This window comes from Myxine glutinosa, chromosome 11 (genome assembly GCF_964187855.1).
Source record: "Myxine glutinosa chromosome 11, kmMyxGlut1.1, whole genome shotgun sequence".
Taxonomy (NCBI): Eukaryota; Metazoa; Chordata; class Myxini; order Myxiniformes; family Myxinidae; genus Myxine; species Myxine glutinosa.
In genome coordinates, this window is record NC_136271.1 from 77597866 (window position 1) to 77620400 (window position 22535).

General features: G+C 42.4%; 1 protein-coding gene across 1 annotated transcript in view; it reads left to right on the forward strand.

Annotated features, from left to right (window-relative positions):
- Nucleotides 1-22535, forward strand: part of LOC137414179 (gamma-2-syntrophin-like) — a 492304-nt gene that overhangs the window by 84958 nt on the left and 384811 nt on the right. The window contains exon 3 of the mRNA XM_078786810.1: nucleotides 4424-4498. The gene's annotated coding sequence lies outside the window, so the exon portion shown is untranslated. The remainder of the gene's footprint in view (nucleotides 1-4423; nucleotides 4499-22535) is intronic.

Here is a 22535-nt window from a genome sequence, read left to right on the forward strand (position 1 = left end):
GAATAAAAGGCTGGAAAGACCAAGGACTACTTGGAAATCAACAGTCTCAAATAATGCGAAGCCAATGGCCATTGATTGGGATGAGGGACTCATACTTGCCAAAGACCGAACTGTTTAGAGACTAATCATATGTGATGTATGGTGTGAAAGGATCCAGTAGTAGCAGTAAAAGTAGTAGCACTGCAGTGTAAAAATACAGTGTGAAATCATCAGATGATTTCACACTGAATGAGCTATCATCAGTAGTAGTGGTAGTTCTACAACAACTACTACTACTACTACTACTACTACTACTACTACTACTACTACTACTACTACTACTACTACTACTACTACTATTACAAATAGTCTGAGGTCTTTTGCTGTTGGGAAAGTGAAATTTCGCCTCTACCTCCATCTCCTTCAACAAAATTCTTGCAAGTCCCTTTTTCATATTATTTCATAATATACACTACTTCTGAGTTATCCTCTGAGCTCAGGGCATTGCAATGAGGTTTATGAATATACTAGCTACATTTAATTTTAAAATTTATCACAATACGTCAATGATTTACAAAGAACTTTTCTTTACAGGAGGAGGCTATTTGGGCCTTCATGTCTGCACTCTATCAACACAACAACACAATCTGTCAGTGTATCTACTTATTTTGGGATTATGTACTAGGGTTCTGTAGCGAATTAATACTGTGTGTGTGTGTGTGTGTGTGTGTGTGTGTGTGTGTGTGTGTGTGCGTGCGTGCGTGTGTGTGTGTGTGTGTGTGTGTGCGTGTGTGTGTGTGTGCGTGTGTGTGTGTGTGTGTGTGTGTGTGTGTGTGTGCGTGTGCGTGTGACTGTAATACGCCTAATGTGGCAAATAAAAATGTAATCAAATTTCTTGCCAGAAAAATAAGTTTTCCTTTTTACATTCGTGTCCTTGCTTCGAGGCCATTCATTCACCTTTTCACAACCATTGGTCACGTGAATACGAATCATAAAAGCCCCTATACATCATCCTCTTCGTTCACATCTCATCTGCCATCACATGGGGTTGAAATTTGCCAAATATGGCATTTCTATCTGGAACGGTCTTTATCCAGCTCAGCTGAGCAATTATTTTGATGGTTTCTCGTACTGTGTCATACGATAGTGCCTGCGGGTGTCCAGCACGGTCCTGTTTGTGGAGTTGATAATCTGGCACCCATAATAGGTGAACCAGATATCTTATTTTGGATATTATGCCCTTTGTGTGAAGCTGAATAAGCGTCAGTGCTCTTTGCAGTCCAGTCTTTATTATGTGTGCTCTGTGCAGCCCAGTCTTTATTATGTGTGCTCTGTGCAGTCCAGTCTTTATTATGTGTGCTCGGTGCAGTCCAGTCTTTATTATGTGTGCTCTGTGCAGTCCACTCTTTATTATGTGTGCTCTGTGCAGTCCAGTCGTTATTATGTGTGCTCTGTGCAGTCCAGTCGTTATTATGTGTGCTCTGTGCAGTCCACTCTTTATTATTTGTGCTCTGTGCAGTCCAGTCGTTATTATGTGTGCTCTGTGCAGTCCAGTCTTTATTATGTGTGCTCTGTGCAGTCCAGTCTTTATTATTTGTGCTCTGTGCAGTCCACTCTTTATTATGTGTGCTCTGTGCAGTCCACTCTTTATTATTTGTGCTCTGTGCAGTCCAGTCTTTATTATGTGTGCTCTGTGCAGTCCAGTCTTTATTATTTGTGCTCTGTGCAGTCCACTCTTTATTATGTGTGCTCTGTGCAGTCCAGTCTTTATTATTTGTGCTCTGTGCAGTCCAGTCTTTATTATGTGTGCTCTGTGCAGTCCAGTCTTTATTGTGTGTGCTCTGTGCAGTCCATTCTTTATTATATGTGCTCTGTGCAGGCCAGTCTTTATTGTGTGTGCTCTGTGCAGTCCAGTCTTTATTATGTGTGCTCTTTGCAGTCCACTCTTTATTGTGTGTGCTCTGTGCAGTCCAGTCTTTATTATGTGTGCTCTTTGCAGTCCACTCTTTATTATGTGTGCTCTGTGCAGTCCAGTCTTTATTATGTGTGCTCTGTGCAGTCCAGTCTTTATTATGTGTGCTCTGTGCAGTCCACTCTTTATTATGTGTGCTCTGTGCAGTCCACTCTTTATTATGTGTGCTCTGTGCAGGCCAATCTTTATTATGTGTGCTCTGTGCAGTCCAGTCTTTATTGTGTGTACTCTGTGCAGTCCAGTCTTTATTATGTGTGCTCTGTGCAGTCCACTCTTTATTATGTGTGCTCTGTGCAGTCCACTCTTTATTATGTGTGCTCTGTGCAGTCCAGTCTTTATTATGTGTGCTCTGTGCAGGCCAGTCTTTATTATGTGTGCTCTGTGCAGTCCACTCTTTATTATGTGTGCTCTGTGCAGTCCAGTCTTTATTAGTCCCCTACCGGTGTACACCGGAGGGGACTATAGATTTGCATGCCGTCCCTCCGTCCGTCAGTCTGTCAGTCCGTCAGTCCGTCACGCAAAGAACAGTTTTCCGGACTTTTTTTTTCTAAACGCTTAATGCTAATGATTTCAAACTTGGCAAATGGTTTCCTCATGATAAGTTACAGATCAAGTTCGAACTTCACGACGCTTTGATCATTTTTGACAAAGTTATGCACTTTGAACTTTGGGAATTCTGATAATTCTGATGATCCTTAACTCAGTGCCATTTTAAGTTTTAATTTTCTTTAAAAAAGATTTTCTCTGCAATAATGGGATCGGTTGAGATAAAATTTTCACCGTAGGGGGGACTCGGTCTGTAGAATATTTTAATGGTAATTATGACGTCACAGGTCACGTGGTTCGGCCGCCATATTGTTTTTCGTGAAAACACGAAAACCCCTTTTTCTCTGCAATGGCTGAACAGGTCGAGGCCAAACTTTGCAGGCAGGATCGCATACCCATGACGAACAAAAAAGTCAGCGAGCATGATGTCATGCGTCACATGGTTTCAGAGTTATGACGTTTTAAAGCATGAACCTTTAAAACCGAGCCCCTCCCTCATTTTTGATCCAATCGAGGGGAAACTTCACAGATATGTTCAGCATGTCAGTCTTCTGAAATGTCCTTTTGGAATTTGCGATAGGGCACGTGGTTTGGCAGGTATCATTAATTAAACGAAAACTTTTTTTTTTAAAGGATATCTCTTGTTTATTCTAGAGTTCTCCTCAAGCCGCACCGTGCGCCCTCAGCCTTGTCTCGCGAATGTCAACAGCGCGACACAGCGCGTGCTTTCCGGAGGGGCAGAGCCAAGCCGAGCAACATATATAAACACATCTATCATTGATCGTGAACTGGAAAATATAATAAATTACTGATATTTAGCGACTCGAAAGGTTCTTTATCAACAACTTATTTTCTCGTGCTTCTGCTGACCTGTCTGCAAGGTGTATAAATCGAAGTCCTGAGTGCGAATCACAGGTGAGCCCGTCCTGAGGTAATTAGTGATTGGGAACGATTCAGAACCTGTGGATAAATAACCCTTGGTAATTTCCCAACAGTTTTCCGGACGACAGACTGCCGGTAGGGGACATGTATTGCAGCGCAATACTCAGAATACTTGTTGTGTGTACTCTGTGCAGTCCAGTCTTTATTATATGTGCTCTGTGCAGTCCAGTCTTTATTGCTAACCTCCTGTTTCCAAAGAATGACTGAACGAGGGCTATCCTCTTGACTTAAATGGGATGGTTCGAAGGTTTCGTGAAAGAGGTGTTGATATGGCACATAAATGTGTGCAATTTCATTTTTGGAAGATATCTTTTTCATCGACTTCAAGATAGCCGAGACGGTGAAACGGGAAATCTGTGAGAATGTTTCCAACGTTGTAAAATGAATCGTTTTACGGTTCAGATAGTCTTTTGTGAGTGATTCATTCTGGTATTTATTTATTAAAACTGACTGATGTACACATTTTAGTTTTTCAATAAATGTATCCCATCCCTATCTCCCACCCCCCACAAATCTGGAATTTCAAGTTTGCATTTTTAATTCATTGTAAGTGGTTTCAAGAATACCTTAATAAAAAATTCTTTTTTTTCTCATTATTGTAGAGATGATAGCGGTTTCACAACAAAACTTTTTGTTTGAATAGCTGTTTATCATAGCCCGTGTGGAAGCATGTTGCACTTTCCACGACTGATTGCTTTTGCTGTACTTGTGGTTTAAACCTTTCTATTATTTTGTGGATTACATGAGGGAGTGACCACTTGTTCTCAATTTCAAAACATCTTTATAACAGTTTCAAGCAATACCTGCTTTGTATATTAGCAACAATTGGATTTTAAAAACTTTTTCTTTCTTCTTCTTCAACCTCTGCAGCACCTGGCTCCTAGATGCATCATTCTTGGGGATATAGCTATGCCGTTGATTATTGGGCCTCTTGTAGATTTGTACCCACCAAGGTAGTTTTTTTTTTTTTTTTTTTTTTTACAGGAGCAAGGCTCATTGAAGAGAAAGTTTTGAGCTGACACTGGGACAAACGTCAAGGGAGTTTAACCTCTGGCGAAGGTACTGACACACAATGACCTATTTTTTGAAAGACACTGGTGGATAATATTGATGTCCTCCAGATAATTCTATCGGGTGAGATACCTGGCTTAATGTCTCCTCTGAAGGATGGCACATCATCGCTCTGCCTGCAAAGCACCAAGATAATGGTTCATATACAGGTCGGGAATTAAATCAAGACTCGACAGCCCAAAGCCAAGTTTTCCACCACTGGGATATCATGTGATCCATAACATATATTTGCTATCCCATTTGTGTTTCTGAAGCCTTTAGGCAGAAACAGTGCTTTCCACTACTACTACTACAACTACTACTACTATTACTAATACTACTACTATGTTAACGGCCCCAGTTATTCTCACCTTCTCGTGCGGTCAGCTCAGAAACAGTGCTTTTCAAGACTTGTGTTTATAAAAGGGTTAATACAAGATAAAAGTTAAAACTTGTAAGACAATCACCATGGGAAATGAGGTGCGACTGATATTTTGAGAATTAGCCCTTCATCAGAGCGAGAGGGCTAACGCTCAAAACGGCAGTCACAAAATGTTTCCCATGGTGGTTATCATGCTCTTTTCAACATTCAATGAGCAAAATCACAAAGACAAATATTCCAAGGTGTTTGTATGAAGTAAACCTGTAAAAATCAATGCCACCATTGTCCACCTGTCCATTTGGGCGGTGTTCCATGGTAATATCGTGTGGCAATCCCACTCAGGATGGTAGCTGTGGCAACTACCTTTTTCCAATTAAATTATTCTCCTTCTTTTCTTATTTCTTATTGCTGGAAACACCCGCTGCCTACGGGAGCAGCAAGGGGACAACTTTAATTGGAGATGGCCATCCCAACTTTGTAGAACGTTGGAATCTCGGCCCAATTACAACCTGTCATCCTGGTGTTTCACACCTAGGGTGATTCATCAATGTGTGTGCCATCCCTCATTGTTCTGTGGGTGTCCCGTATGCCTGCCTTCGTTGATGGACGTTAAAGATACCAAATTGTCCATCGTGAAGAGTAGGTGAGCTATTGGCAGCATTAAGGCCAAATTTCAAATTCCTGCCCTAACCATCAGAGGGCATTGCAATCAGTGATCCAGCTGTGCCCTCAGCCAAGGATGCCACACCACAGTCTTGTGCTGCATACGAACGAACAGCCAAGGTGATATGTCCAGTATATATATATGTTTGAATCTCGGCTCAGCTATAAACTGTTATCCCCTGCTGCTCCTAATTCCCACGACGATGAATAAAAACATACCTTGCACACAAACGCACCTCTTCTTTTTCTTTTGGCTTTTCCCATTTTTTACATGGGGTCGCCACATTGATGGTTAATCACGCTTCTCCATCTCCTGCCATTCTTCCATTCTTCTTCCAACCCCTCAACTACTAAATCTCTCATCACTGCATCCTTCCATCTGGTTTTTGGCCTTCGTCTTCTCCTTATTTCTGATAATCCCATCTCCGCCGCTCCCCTCACCACACAACCAAACCAATTCAATTTCTTCTCAGCTACTTTCTTCGATGCTTCCATCATCTTCACCGACTCCCTGATAACTGACTGACTCCCGTTCTTAATCTTAATATAATCTTGTCCTTTCTTGGCACTCCACGCATCCATCTCAACATCCGCATCTCAATTGTATCCAGTTTCTGTTACTCTTTCTTTGAAGTTGCCCACGTTTTCGCAATACATAACAAAGCCGGTCTCACACCTGGTTTGTCAATTCTTCCTTTCAGTGTTATCGGTACTTTTCTATCGCACAACACTCCACTGCACCTCCACCAATTATTCCAACCAGAAGTCATCCATGGATTATTATAATTCCCATATTTACATCTTCCGTCACCAATGACCCCAGATCTTTGAAGCGACTCACTTTCACCAGGTGTTCGCCCATAATCCTTACACTACACTTCCAGCAAGGTTTTCTTCCCTGTGCTCAAGCGGACAATCCATATATTGAGTCTTTGATCTACTGAACTTCATACCCCTATCTTCCAGCGCTTTTCTCCATTTATCAAGATACTCAGTCATATTATCATCCTCCTCCCCACAAAGGTCAATGTAATCTGCAAATACAATTGACTATGACACCTCCTGTCTCAGTTTATTTACATTTCTTTTTTGCCTTTTTGGACTCTTCATCTTCTTCAAGCCCTGACTGCTTCCACTTCTTTAACACTACCTTCTCTTCTCTTACTGCACTTCCTGTGTTTTCATTCCACCACCAAGTTTCTTTTTCAGCCTTCCTCTTTCCTAATGATCTTCTACACTACATTTCTTCACTAGTTTTCTTCATCCTATCTGCCAACAGGTTCTACCAATCTGTCATAACTTCTTCAATTTTTCCTGGCTGTCTCTTCATCTGCTCTCTAAATTTCTCTTTCGTTTTCAGATGTTTGAGCTTCCACCACCAAATTTTTTTGTCTACCTCTTTTGGGTGGGCATTGCCTCTTTTAGGAAGACTTTGCAATTCTTTGTTTGCAGCCATGATGCAATCCAACTGTGTTTCTCTATCACCTCTGTTGTAAGTTATAACATGGTTCCTACGTTTTTGATACCAAGTGTTTAGTATTACCAATTGATATGACACGGAAAACTCCAACATCTTGACTCCTTCATTTACTCCTCCAAGACTGCGTCCACCATCCTTATATCCCACTCTTTCTCTCTCAATATGTCCATTTAGATCACATGCCACCACATATCTATCACTACTTGGTATTGTGTGCATTACATGACCCATCTGTTCCCAGAATTCTTCTCTCTCCTCGGTTCTACACCCAATCTGTGGTGCATAAAAACTGACTATGGTTTCTGGACCATTCTATCCATGTTCCACATTTCACCCCCAATTTCTAATTTTTAATTTAATGATTCTGACACTAATTATATCCACTTCCAGCACATTGTCCTTCATTTCTTTACACTAGTGGGCCCGATGGTCCATTGACCAAATTTTCATTGGTATTCACAGCCTTGTCGCATAACTGCCTGCTGTAGTGCTTGAGCATTAGCTTGCCTTTCACCAAGCCCAGATGTGCTTGGGCCAGGGCAGGGAGAGGTGATGATAAGTCCGTTATTATTATTATTGCCAAATGATACTAATATTATTATTGTTGTATTATTAGTATTGACTAATATATGCTTTGTTACAATGTTATCATTGTTTTAGTTATTACCCTCGCCAGAGGAGAGGGTATTGCATTTGAGTCCGTTTGTTTGTCTGTCTGTCTGTTTGTTTGTCCGCACAGAATAAATGTTATTTTCTCTGTAACCGTTGGTCCCATTGACAGTAAATTTTCACCATAGGCGCACCTCCACCTGTATAAATTTTTTTAATGATAATGATGACGTCATCAGTCACGTGGTTCTGCCGCCATCTTGGAAAAACCGAAAAAAATTGCACCTCTATATCTCCGAAAGCGCTGAATAGAAAAAATTGAGACATGGCTCATTGTAAAGAACTCTCCATGTGGAATAACATATGTTAATGATGATGTCATAGGTGCCTCCATTATGGCGTCATAATTCGACATGTACAAAACTTCATCCGATCAAGATGAAATTTCTTGCGCATCATCTGGTGATAAATTGGTGGAGGGGAAAAAAAAAAAGATGGCGTCATCGGTCACGTGATTCGGCCGCCATATTTGTTTGAACACAAAAGCCTTAAAAACCACTGAAAACACATCCTGGTGAGGGCCTGCAATCTCTGATTGCTTCTAGTTTATTTTGTAATTAGAATGCCATGCCACGGAAGGACCTATAAAGCTGCACTATATACCTTAACATGGCACACATTTAGAAACATGGGAATTCTTCAGTTGATCAAAAGGATCATTTTGGTGCATCATATTCCACCACTGAAAGCTCCACTAAAACCCCCAAGAACATGCCTCACACACACACACACACACACACACACACACACACACACACACACACACACACACACACACACACACACACACACACACATATATATATATATATATATATACACACACACACATGTATACACACACACACACACACACACACACACACACACACACACACCTCATATCCATTTATAGTACATAGTACTAGTCCAACACCATTTCATCTCCCATCCTATCCATCATGGTAATAATGTTAATATCCACTACGAATTCCTCTTGCTATGCTTTTTTCCACTTTGTTTCCTGAAGACACATGATTTGTATTCCTTTTCCCACCATCAGGTCGGTTTCTTCACGACTTCTCAATGTCAAACTACCAACATTTAGACTTGCTGTTTTATGCTTGGTCATATTTTAACTTCTCCTTCTCAGCTCCTTCTTTGGCAATCTTCATCCACTGGATGATAGCCCATATCTTTTTCTCACAGGATTTGGGTGGGGAACCTGTGCGTCGCTTACAGGCTATGCCATAGCTTGGGTGCCATTCTCATTAACATAAACCATCATTTTGATTCAATGGGTGGTTTTACAGTCAGATGCCTTCCTGCTCCTAATCCTCTCCATTTATCCAGGCTTGGTACCTCATACAGACTACCTTGCCTGGCCCTGTGGCTGCTTTGCATACAAAAATACCCACAAGCTGACATGCCCGTACTATATCTATATCTAAAATTATATCCCCCCCTCTATTTACATGAAATGGTTTGGTCCATGAAATGTTTTGGTCAATTCGCAACGCCAAAGCGAACGGCGAACGCTTTACATGAAATGGTTTGGTGCATGAAATGTTTTGGTCCATTCGCAACGCCAAAGCGAACGGCGAACGGCTTGCGAGTACAGTGACAATCCCCCCCCCCCCCCCCCCTCTATTTACATGAAATGGTTTTTATTAGTTTTAAAACATAGTTTAACGCCAACATAGCGCCAACATAGTTTGCAAACGTGAAATAAATGAATACGCTCTCAAATGTGCCGTCCGAGGCAGAGTGTGTTCGCCACGTTCGGCACACGCGATAGCTCGCTGCTCTCTGATTGGTTGAATCGTTTTTTGGACATAGCTCGGTAAGTAATTGTCCGATTAATATGAAACCTTGAAAAGGCACATCCTCGGGTCCCCAGCAATATACCTGGCAAGTTTAAAGTATATCGGACCCGTGGTTGTCGAGAAACAGCGGTCACAGACAAACAAACACACAGAGATTACTGGAATTATAGATACTAGGGCATGCCCGTACTATATCTATATCTAAAATTATATCCCCCCCCTCTATTTACATGAAATGGTTTGGTCCAAAGCGAACGGCTTGCGAGTGGTGACAATCCCCCCCCCTCTATTTACATGCAATGGTTTGGTCCAAAGCGAACGGCTTCCGGAGTTTGGTAAAGAAATCGCCATCGCGTGCACAAACGCGCAGGAAAGCGAATGAATCGCAAATTCGTTTTTATTAGTTGTAAAACATAGTTTAACGCCAACATAGTTTGCAAACGTGAAATAAATGAATACGCTCTCAAATGTGCCATCCGAGGCAGAGTGTGCCCGCCACGTTCGGCACACGCGATCGTTCGCTGCTCTCTGATTGGTTGAATCGTTTTTTGGACATAGCTCGGTAAGTAATTGTCCGATTAATATGAAACCTTGAAAAGGCACATCCTCGGGTCCCCAGCAATATACCTGGCAAGTTAAAAGTATATCGGACCCGTGGTTGTCGAGAAACAGCGGTCACAGACAAACGTACAGACAGAGATTACTGGAATTATAGATAGATATATATATATATATATATATATATATATATATATATATATATATATATATATATATATATATATATTACAGTCAAACCTGTATAGAAAGACTGCTCAAGGGAGATGAAAAACATGGCCTTTATAGACAGGTGGTCTTTCTGTACAGGTTTGCTGCCGCCATATTTGCTGCCATTTTCCTTCAGTACAACAATGATATCCAAGCACAAGTACCTGAATGTACACATTAAGCAAACCTGCCTTGGTGACCTTTTTTACATCCACCAACGACGGTGGATGGAGGTTATGTTTTCGCCCCTGTCTATCTGCTTCACCCCTGTCTCTGTCTGATTGTGTGTCTGTGAACAGCAGGGGCGGATCCAGGGGGGGGGGGGGGGTTGCAGGGGGTGCGCACCCCCCTCTTCGATCCAGGGTGAGGGTGCAGACGGTGCGAATCTGTTGGACCTGGGAAGAACACAAGGAATTGCAGAAACTTCCAAGAACGCACGAAATGCCGTTTCTGACGATCAATTTTTTAAAATTTCCTTTTTCTTAAAAATTCAAATTTCCTTAAAAATTTAAAATTTAAAATTAAAATTTTTTGCCCCCCTCCCCAGCGCTATACTTTCATGCACCCCCCACCCCCCCCCCCCCCCCACCCCCGTCTTGAAATTCCTGCATCCACCCCTCAACAGGATATCTCATAAATGTTTTGGACGGATATGGACAAAATTTGTGGACAGGTTAGGTGTTTTGACAAGGGCGAAATGATAAGTTTTTAGGGAAGATCCGGACATGGATATGGATACGAGAATTTCAAAGTGTTTCTTCACCATTGAGAGGTAGGACCAAAAACGACATAAAGCCTGATATCTCAAAAAATTATGGATGGATTCGGACGACACTTGGTTGACAAGTTGGATGTGTGACAAGGATGAATTATTTCGATTTTGGTGAAGATCCGGATCCAATAATTTCTTCGTTTGTTTTGTAAACTGTTCAGTCTGACAGAGGTACGGTATGTGCTCTACTATTCCAAACAATATAACAAGTTCTCAGGACAAGAGGCAATTTTTGTGGTCTTCGTCATGTGCGACTAAAATATTTCCACAGCCAGACACTTGTGCATGTACAAAGTACACGATGTTTAATAGTTCCTGTGTTTGATGTTTTTATCAACTCGGAAATTGAAATGTCTTGTTCTGTCCGAGTGCATTTCTCTTTTTGATGTCCGAGAAATGGTTGTCAAAGTTACATTCCCAGAGAGACACACAGAGGCCTTTTGAGCATTTGCTAGTTGCTGGTTTTGTGATATTTTTGATAACTTGCGATTGGATGCTCAGGAAAAATATAACCAATCCGTGACAATATGTGACATTTGTATGGCAAGAAGGAATGATGTCCAAATACAAGTTGCTCCACTCTGTGCAGAATATTTACTCACCCCTCTGTCCGGGAAAATGCAGCAGCAACCCTTTTCGCTGATCTCGAGAAAACAAGTAACTGGTCACCTGCCTGGAACATGTCTTTTCATGCAAAGGAGAGCCATTATCTCACTTTCACACTCCATGAGCAACGCTGCCATGCATTCCACCAGAAACCCTTTCCTTGTTAACCTCCCAAAGTCTAAGCTTAACAGTCACTTTCACTCGATCATTCTCTTTTCTCTCAGCTGCGGAATTGTCTTCCTGAATCTGTCGTCTCAACCTTTTCCCTCCACAGTAAGTGTGTGTGTGTGTGTGTGTGTGTGTGTGTGTGTGTGTGTGTGTGTGTGTGTGTGTGTGTGTGTGTGTGTTGATTTGTAGCAAACATGCGATGCAATACCGCCGACTGGGCATCCTCCGTCGTGCGAAGTCCTTCCTCGGCACACCTGAGCTCCTCACCACATACAAGGCTTTCATCCGCAGCTCAATGGAATACTGTTCTCCCCTATGGGCTGGTGCTCCTGCCTCACACCTAGCTCGGCTTCACGCTGTTGAAACCAAAGCTTTCAGAATTATTGGAATCTCCCGCGATGAAGCTATCTCTGAGGGCCTTTCACTCACTCACCGCAGGCAGGTAGGTGGTCTTTCTGTCTTCTACCGACTCCTCTCCGGCCTTGCACCCCCAGCTCTCTCTGTGCTCTGTCCCCCAAATATTCCTACAGGTCGCACAAGATCTGCCAGCAACCCTTTGATGGTTAAACTGCCGAAATCTCGGCTCTCTGCTCACCTTCACTCTTGCATTCCTCTTTTCTCCCGCCTCTGGAACAAACTCCCTCACTCCCTTCAATCCCACTCCTCCCTCCAGGTCTTTAAAACAGCTGTTCACCACCATCTCTTATCTTCCCCCATCCAAAACCTTGATCTTTTCTACCCCCGCTAATTCACCCCAGATCCACCTTGTTTGAAATTCCAACTTCTTTCCTGGAAGTCCTGGCAGTGTCCATATGTTTTATACCTCTCCCACCACCCCCTTCCCATGCCCCCCCCCCCCAAAGCCCTCGCCCTCTCTCAGATCTCTCGATGTCTCCATGTCTCTCGGTCCCTGCTCTCAAATGTTGTGTTTGTGTCCTTCCCCCTCTCTCCCCATCTTGTCTACCGCTCCCGATGTTATATGTTTTATGTGTCGGTTTGTCTTTCTGTGTGATTAATGTTCGCTCTTTCACGAGCCTCGATCTTGTATACAAAAAAAAAAAAAAAAAAAAAAAAAAAAAAAAATGCTGGTGAAACAATGTGCAGACATGGAATGTAAGAATGAATGTTCACAGGAGCGGCATTAGAAATCCAGATAAAACTACAGGTTGCCCACTACTCACTCATCGCTTTACTTATGGATACTGTAAAAATGTGAGCCTCAGTTTTCAGGTTGGAGAAAAGATCAGCTGCTCAAAAAGATCCTCAGAAAAGATCAAAAAAAGGATGGGATTGAAGGTAAAACAATCACACAACTACGTAAACATAGAGCACTTTTCTGGATTAAATAATTAAGAACTGCTTATCCATACGGATTGAATGAAATAATTAATGAATGAATTACATACACACATACAAACAACATAATGGACGAAACATAATCACCTCTGTTTTAACACCTTATCATAAAACTCCTACAGAGTACATAATTATGGATGTAAATGTCCAGTTACACACACCACACCAAATAGTAAATGACTGATTATAACAATAAATGAAATATCTGTGGATTACTTAACATCGTCATTAAAAAAAAAAAAAAATTCTTCAATATATTTAAAATAAATAAATAATTGCACATGCATGTGATTCAGTGACACAACCAACATTCAAAAATGCATGGAATATCTTATGGTCACGAAGCATGTTCGATGACATTGAGTAACCAGAAGACTTTGAAGGTTTTAGACTTTCAAGTGAGAAGTTTGATCCAGCAGAATTGATACGTTACACACAGGGTTTGAAGACTGAAGTGGCCAAGGACTTGCATGACGATGACATCTTGGCGTGGATGTATTGTGACATCGAAGCACCTGTGGTCTGCCAGATGATGGATGAAGAGATTGTTGACATGGTTATTAACTCCAATGAAGATAATAATGATGACAGTGAAAGTGCCACTCAAGGGAGATGGAAAAAGTGGCCTTTATAGACAGGTGGTCTTTCTGTACAGGTTTGCGGCCGCCATCTTGGCCACCATTTTTCTGCAGTACTGTGACGATATTCAAGCACAAGTAACCAAATGTATACAGTAAGCAAACCTGCCTTTGTGACCTTTATTACAAGGTGGACAGAGGTTATGTTTTCACGTCTCTCTGTCTGTCTGTCAGCAGGCTATCGCAAAATGTTGTGGACATATTTGGACGGGGAAGTGACGCTTGGGGTATCAGTGACGTCACAACAATGGTGGCGCTTTTCTCACCAGTTATACTGTGTGGGTTGTCATTATCTTCCCATTGTTGTTTGTCTGTGGTCTACCCTTTTAAACGCTGAGCATCAAGCAAGGTAGTAGCACGTACCATTTTTAAAGTCTTTGGTATGACTCCGTCAGGGTTCAAACCGCCGACTTCCAAGATGTGAAGCTAACGCTCCAAACATTACATCACCCAGTCTGGACTCGTGTATCAATCTCAGAGATCTGTAAAGGCCCATTCTCACTTGAACGATTTTTTGTACAACTGCGGTGCGACTAAAAAAATCATACAGCCGTGCGATTTCCGCACGAATTTCCCTGTTTTTTTCCATGCAGTCTCACTTGTACAACTGCCGTACGACTGCCGTTAAACTCTCGTGCGACTTTCCCGGTTCAGGTTGCGTGCGACTGCTGTGCGACTGCCGTACAACCTCGAGTCCCGCGCAAGCGCCATGCGATTTTTGTTCAACTCGCGTGCGACCTGTGCGCATGCGGTACAACCGCCGTACAACCAATCAGGGCGCCGTGCGTCCGCCGTACAAGCGCCGTTCGATCCGCGCGAATCGCATAAAATCGATGCGACCAATGCAAACTATGCGAAACGTGCGACAGCCGTATGGAAATTTTCAACAGTTGAAAAAACTCGCATGGGCATGCGACCTGTCCGAATTACCAGTGATTACACACGACACCCCTACAAGCTGTGCGAATAATCAACAGACTGTCGTGCGACTCCCGTACCCCCTGTGCGATTTGGTAGTCGCACGGCATTCACGTAGAAAATCGTTCAAGTGAGAATGGGGTATTAGAGATCTGTCGGTGTGTTTTGTGTGGAAACTGTTTTATGCTTGGAAAGGTGACCAAATTTACCGATTTACAATGGAATCAATGACCTTTGTTAACAGGTTTGGCTTTACGAAGGGAAGCAAATCAGGTGGTCGCTGGTTTCGTTATACAGATGATTGTTCTGTACCGGTTATTGAGGCATGGTCTTTGTGTAGTTCTATCCAACATAACTATATATCTAACGACAAATAATCCAGAATAATTCCCATGTTTTAAATGCACGCCATGTTAAGGTGTGTGTGTCGTTGGTTGTTATCTCCATTTGTGGGTTTCAGGAGGTGGAACAGAGTCTTCCCAGGACCCAAAGTATCCACCCCCGTTTTGGTAAGGGATCTCAGTTCATAGACCAAACTGTTCAACTTTTTCAGAGTTTTTTTTTCCCCCAAGGGCTCTTTTCACGATCATCACCGAACCCCGGATTGCCTCCAGTTGTAGTTCATTTGTGGTAATATTGCTGGGGATGGTTTTTAAAATCTCAGTGAGGTTCTTCTTCATCATTCCTGTTGTGTGTGTGTGTGTTACAATCTGAGAGGTTTTTATCCACCATGTTTCACAGCATTTCAGAGCTGAACATAAGTGTTCAAGGCATTAGATAAGCAGCATGGTTGGCCATTGCCTTCCCAGGAGTTCAGAACGTGAATTTTTGAAAAATAACATGTCATCTTTAACATCCACAAACAAGCACTACCGAGCTGTGGAAATAGGTGCAAACAGTCAGCTCATGGTTCCCTCTGGAAGATGGAACACAGGATACGATATAGCGCCTGGCCTGTAAAGTGTCAAGACGACTGCTTGTATAAAGTGAGGTCCCATTGCGTCGAGAACCAAACCCAGACTACACTACTCTAACATGGTTACCTCCAAGTAATTATCCCGTCATCCTGAATCACGTGCCGTGCTTTCATTGCTGAACATCCCTTAAATTTCTCCACTTGTGTAAAATGAATGCTTACGAGAAAGCACATTGTATCACCGCTACATCTATTAATTGCTGCAGTGGGAATTAATAAATTGCATTTGATGCTTAATTTGTATTAATGTTGTATGTGGTGCTTCTCAAACCGAGAGCACTGTTCCATAAATGCAAGTTCATGAGGTTAATCAATTACCGAAATAGCTTCCAATTACCCTCGAATAAACGGAATCGGTTGCTTTAAAGCTGCTGCTCTGTTTTGCTTTTGAGCATAGTGAAGGCTACTCCTGCCCTGCACTAACGAATCGTATTCGTGAGTCGCAAACACATTTGCTTGATTTTATTTTCCTAGTTCTTTGTTTTTGAAGAAATAAACATTGGAATATAAATTGATCATCGTTAAAAATGATATTGCTTTAATTATTTTCAACAACATAAATATCTTACTATAATTCACCAAATGTCTGTCTGTCTGTCTGTCTGTTCCCAGGTACCGCAAAAACGGCTGAACCGATCGCAACGATATTTTGGGTGGGTATTCCTGGGACCCCCTAGAGTAAAATAGGCTATATTGTTTTTCCAATTTTTTCCAAATTTTTCCAATTTCCAGTTTTTCCAAACACGATGGAATAATATTTACCGATATGAACAGTGATGTGGCTTTTATTGAAATTCGACAAATACTGTTTAGATTTTGATGATTTGTGTGTGATAAAATTTAACGGATGTTTATATAAATCGTTTAAAATAAAAAAGCCTTCAATTTCTGGTATTTTGCCTTTTCATTTGGGCCTCACAATTGAAGCCCCGCCCATCGGACGGGTACCGTTGCTAGTATACTTAAAAGGAGCCGTGGGTGCATGTGTCGTCCGTTGTCATCTCGACATGTGGGTCACAAAAGGTTAAACGCAGCCCTCCCAGGTTTCGAAGTGTCCACCTTCGTGTGTGTGTGTGTGGATGAGCGTGCACACATATATGTGTGTGTACGTGCAAGTTACTGTTGTTATCTGGTATCTCCACACGTGTGTGGGTTTCAGGAGATGGAACAGACACCTGCGAGTCTTGAAGTATCCAACTCGGTAGTGTGAGTGTGTCATCTGTTGTCATCTCCACATGTGGGCCCCAGAAGGTGGAATGGAGCTCTCCCAGGTCTCAAAGTATCCAACTTCACGTGTGTGTGGGTGTGTGTGGGTGTGTCTGTGTGTGGTTGTGTGTGTGTGTGTGTCTGTGTGGGTGTGTGTCACTGTATGGTGGGGGGGGGGGGCGGAAGGGAGGTGTGGGTGACGCATTCACCATGTTAGTTTTCACTTAATCTGCTCGTATAAAAGCTGCAAGGCTATGTGGTTTATCAGGAGTTTTTTGTTTGCAAACGTTTAAAGACAATTGCAAGTTTTGATATTTTTCAAAGGAGCAGTTGTAGAGATGTAGCCTGGTAGGTTTTGCACATGAAGAGGGGGATCAGGGCAAAAGGTGAGCCTCAGGTAGAAGGCAGCAACTAACGAAGAAGCAACAGACTTTATTTAATTGAGAAATGTCAAATATTTTAATCTACTATGTTTAAAAATCATATTATCAATCATACATATTATGAAAACATATTACTAATCACACAAAGTTATGCAGCAATATCCATCGTCGTATTTTTAAGGAGTCAATTGTTCCCACCTGGTGGGGACAGCCGAGGGGCTGTGGGTGGTGATTCTGCTTCAACTTTTTGGAAATTACTAGCCAGGCCTAATGTTTAACGGAAATATAAATTTTGGAATTTGTTCAGCTTGCCTGCGATAGTTCACCGACTTGTGAGAACTCCACCGTCCACCAAAGACCAGTGCTAGTAGACACGTAGTTCCGATGGACGATGCACATTGATACAGCAAATAAAACACCAGGATGGCGGTTTTTATACTCATAGATGGGGCGACATTCAAACCCAAGTTCGAGAGCTTAAAGGTGAGTGTGCATACCTCCAAAGAATCCTGTCAGCCCCATCTAACAAAGTCCATGACAATAAGTTTGTCGTCTGCGTGTAATCCTAATGACTCGAAAAATGCTTTGTTGTGCAGAGTGCAGATGCGTTAAGCAATGGGTACACACTCGCTAGAGTTCCCGAGGGATGCACGTCCTCGAAAAGCTCTAATTCATTCCCCAACAGCGACCACAGCTGATGTGATGAATGCGTTGTGGATGATCGGGTCCTCGGTGTGTTTGTAAAACTTTTTTTTTTACTTTAAGAATTAATTTCTTTCTCATTCAGGGTGCATCGCTTGGGATTTGTGAGAGTGATGTATTTAAGTATTATAAAGCAGCCCTAAATATGCCTCTCGTTTCTAAGAAAATCAGTAAAATACGTGTTGTATTCAACTGTGCAATTTGCTTTCGTGTACCTTTCGTGTACCTATTATTTAGGCCTGGCGTTGGCTTAGCGGTTAGGGTGCCGGCTTGGGATCCTGGGTTTGAATCCCGGTCGATCGCTGAATTAACACCAGGGGGGTTGACTCAGCCTGTCATCCTTTTGAGGTCGGCAAATTTGAGTACCAGTTCACTGGTAGTTTCCTGCGGGTCACAAGAGACGACCAACAGGGTTGGTGGCAGGAAGGGCATCGGACCACGGTGTCCGATAAAGGCCAACCCCTGCTCTGTGGGGAAAAATGGCCTCTAAAGGTGGACCACTTGAAATAAATACATCGTGCTTTTGTCACCTTGATGGAAGCTACTGCAGTTTTCTTCTATCGGGAGGGATACCTTTTAGCATCACCTAATAATGTGGAATGGCAAGGTACTGTAGCCGAGAGGTAGGGCAGTCTGAGCTGCCGAGTTTGGCTGGATTCCCCATGTTGCATCGGTAAAACCATCGTCCCTGGGATAGGACATCAGGCCTGGTACCCGTCTGCTATCATAAGCTCTTGGACATTAATTATTGCGGGGATTATTTAATTGAAGAGTCGGCAAGTTATCACTGGCACACAAACACATTCTCAATTCCTGCATCAACCTGCAGGTGGCACTGCATAGCATAAATATTACAAAGTTATTTTAAGTTAGGAAAATACCACCTTAGTTACTAAACTTTACTTTTACTTGAGCACTTTAAGGAACAACATGTGTAATTCCCAGTTGTGAATGATCTGTTAGAACTCCTTTAATAGTTAATATGATCCAATATCCATCAGTATGTTATTCACAAAGGTAATCTCTCTCCCTTATTTCCAGTGGGGTTACCACGTATTGTAATTTGAAGCTTAATGGCTTTTCCAGTGTTTATTTGGTTTTCCATTGCATTTTATGCTGTTATCCCATTAATTGCATTGTTAATGAGACAGAACATACAGTGAGGAATTCGGAGTGACAGGCTGGGATAAAGAAGTATCGAAAGAATTCGGGTAGAGGAAGCAAAGTACAGGGATTGAGGGAATTTGGAATGTGATGGATAGGGAGCATGTGGAACATAGCGAATCAAGGGGGCGATGGACGGCACATGATGAGGCCAGCCATCCAGGGGGAAATTGGGGTGAGTGAAGCGGAAAGCAGGTAATGTGGAATGGAAAAGAAAGAGAAGTTTTTTTAATTGGTTGGAAGTATAGCAAGTATGAGGGTTAAGGAGCAGCACCACCCATAAACTAGGGATGAATACAGTAATTGATGGACACCATGATGCAGACACACAGACAGTATTGAAAATGGTATGTTCCTTCCTGTCTATTGCTTGGTTGGACGCCTGCTCAATTTTAACCTGTCTCTGTGTATTGATTTTCCGAATTTTACTGTCCCTACATCCACTTACCTTCCGGGCAGATTGTTCGCATACCAGGTACTCCTCGTAGCAAATGGTCAGTCCTCTGGCACTGCTCTTGTCTATGTTCCATTCGAACTACATTGGCTGGTTTTGTTTCTATTCAGCTTTGAAGAGCATTAAATCTCCATTTCATTAAACATTTAAATAATTTGTTTAAACTTATTTTCAACAAATTAACATAACTGACCTACTTCCTGTGTCTCAGCCAAAGGTGAAGCCATTTTCATCGCAGTATGCCAAGCCATGACTGAATGAATGAATGAATGATAATTTTAAGGCCATTTTCCCTGCTAGAGCGGGTGTTAGCCTTGCGGGCCCCATGACAATCATGGTTCCCTGTTTGAGGCAATGTTTTATGGCCGGATGCCCTTCCTGACCCCAACCCTTAGTCGCCTCTTACGATGCGCGGGGATACGGTGTACCTATTCTAAACCGGGGTACACACCGGGATCATTCATCCCAGCAAGCTGGTACTCAATTTGCCGACCTCGGAAGGATGACAGGATGTCAACCCCCCTGGCGTTAATTCAGCGATCGACGGGGATTTGAACCCAGGATCCTAGGATCCCAAACCGGCACCCCAACCGCTAAGCCAACACCAGGTCGCTATAATATTCTTCCTGTAATAATACGAAGTTACTCATTGTGTATTATTGCTGAAAAGCACAGGTGCTCCGATAATTGTACCAATCACGATTGTATAGAACAATCAGTACCTGCTTGTTAGGCCTTTTTGTTCACTATAAAAATAAATTCGCAGCCAAGAGTGTTATTTATTTTTCAACCGTTAGATGACAACCGATGTTAGATGTTTGATGTTAGATGACAACCGCGTTTGAAGGCAAAGATAATATGGATCTGTCTGTATTTCATTTTGCTTGAGTTAACAAAGACTGGTAATGTTCGGGAAGTGAACAAAAGGAACTCTAAATACATCATCTACACGTCCATTGAGTAATCATCACATTCCGTTTGGTTGTCACATCTGACAATGCTGACCAGAGTGTAGGATAAGAATTGATAGTTTTCCCTGATTCCACTGCCTGTGGGCCGCTGGTCGACCACATTTTTAGAGGAGATGCGAAACAAACAAAATAACTTAGCCATTTAATTATTTAATCCTGTTCATTAACCGAATTGCTTCACTACGCCCCCAGTGGTGTTTGTAATAGAGGACATGGATTTGTCCCCCCATTGGAGGAAGACCCTCTCCTGTTCAGGCCGTTGGTGCTACTATGGTTGGCAGCGAGTGCCCCGGAAGAGATGACGGAAAGAGAGTGGCAATCATGTGTGTGTGAAAATTGCATGCTCGGTCAGGGTCGCCCAGATAGCTCAGAGGGCAGGGCACTGGTACGGTTTTCCAGAGTACCTGGTTTTGAATCCTGGGCATGTAATTTTCCCACATATATCATTTTAAAATAACGTACAAAAATGATCATTGGTGTGTTGGTAAATCCACGGTGATGACTTTTTGTTTGTTTCAGACTGCTTCAGATTATTTTGCACTTCACGAGTTAAGTTTTTCCTCCGGCCCTTCTCCTCTGTAATGGCAGACAGCTGACGTACTGGACTTTAAAATGACGTTATGATGAAACGATCAATTTGCCTTGGAGAGGGTCGATAGATAGACTGTGTGTTTCTTCCTTTACAATTTCATTGAGTTCTAAATGTGATGTAGTTGTTCGTACAGGAAGAGTGGTTGTTTCTGGCCCCTCAACAGTCATGAATGTTGTGGCGCAGCGGACAAATTGAATGGACTATATGAAAATCTTCACATTGCTGCATCCGCCAGGTTGATTGACCACAATGTTGTGCTGAAGAGGCAGCGTGTGAGCTCATCGGTAACGGTGGAATGTTTACACCACCGTCGTTGTTGATGGAACGTACACATTTGTTCGGTTGTAAGGTCGTCGAGAGTTTGAGACCTCCACCGGCTTTACCTGTACCTGTGAGAGTAGGTGATTTCTCATTTTCAAAAAGGAAAAAATTGCAACAGACATCTCACCACATAAAATACCAAAATTGTTAAGCACGTCATATGTCATGGTTTGAGTAGACTATTATTCAAGGAATTTCTCAATCAAGATGAATAGGAGACAATTAAGTTTGACAAAATACAGGAAAAAAAAACCTTCTCTTCAAAGTAATGTTTTCGAACAATTATTATTATTTTTAATTGGACGTTTACCTGTATCAGTTGCGATTGATGTTCTGACTAATACCATAAGCTGATAACGGCACATGTTCATTGCATAACATATATGACCTTGTCATGTCTGTAACCTTCATGCAAGCTCATCCTGAGACTTAGTTTCTGTAGAATAAAAGCCATGAAGTTCGGTATTTGTAATCACCTCACTTTGTGATCTCTGTGTTATTAAAAAAATAATTCTACATTATAAGGCTCATGGAGGGGTTTGTACATGTAATGGGGAACCGCCGCCTTCAGAGGCCATTTTTCCCCGCAGAGCAGGGGTTGGCCTTTTCAGGCCCTTTAGGGTCCCCTTTTTGAAGCAATGTTTTATGGCCGGATGCCCTTCCTGCCGCCAACCCTGTTAGTCGCTTCTTGCACCACACAGGGAATTACCAGTGAACTGGTACTCAATTTGCCGACCTCGAAAGGATGAACAGGCTGAGTCGACCCTCTTGGCATTCATTAAGCAATCCGACCGAAATTCGAACCCGGGATCCTAGGATCCCAAGCCGGCACCCTAACCGCTAAGCCAACACCAGGCTTATGTTTGTACATGTAATGCATGGACAAAATCCACACAGTATGTGTGGCATAAATCGAAGACCCTGCGTCACGAGCCAATTGCTCAGATGGGTACAAAAAACAGGTGAAATTATTGACATGCTGTGATGTTGATGCAAGTGGCTTGCATTTGATTGTGCAGGTTTCAAAGCACTGCGTCTCTAAATATTGCACC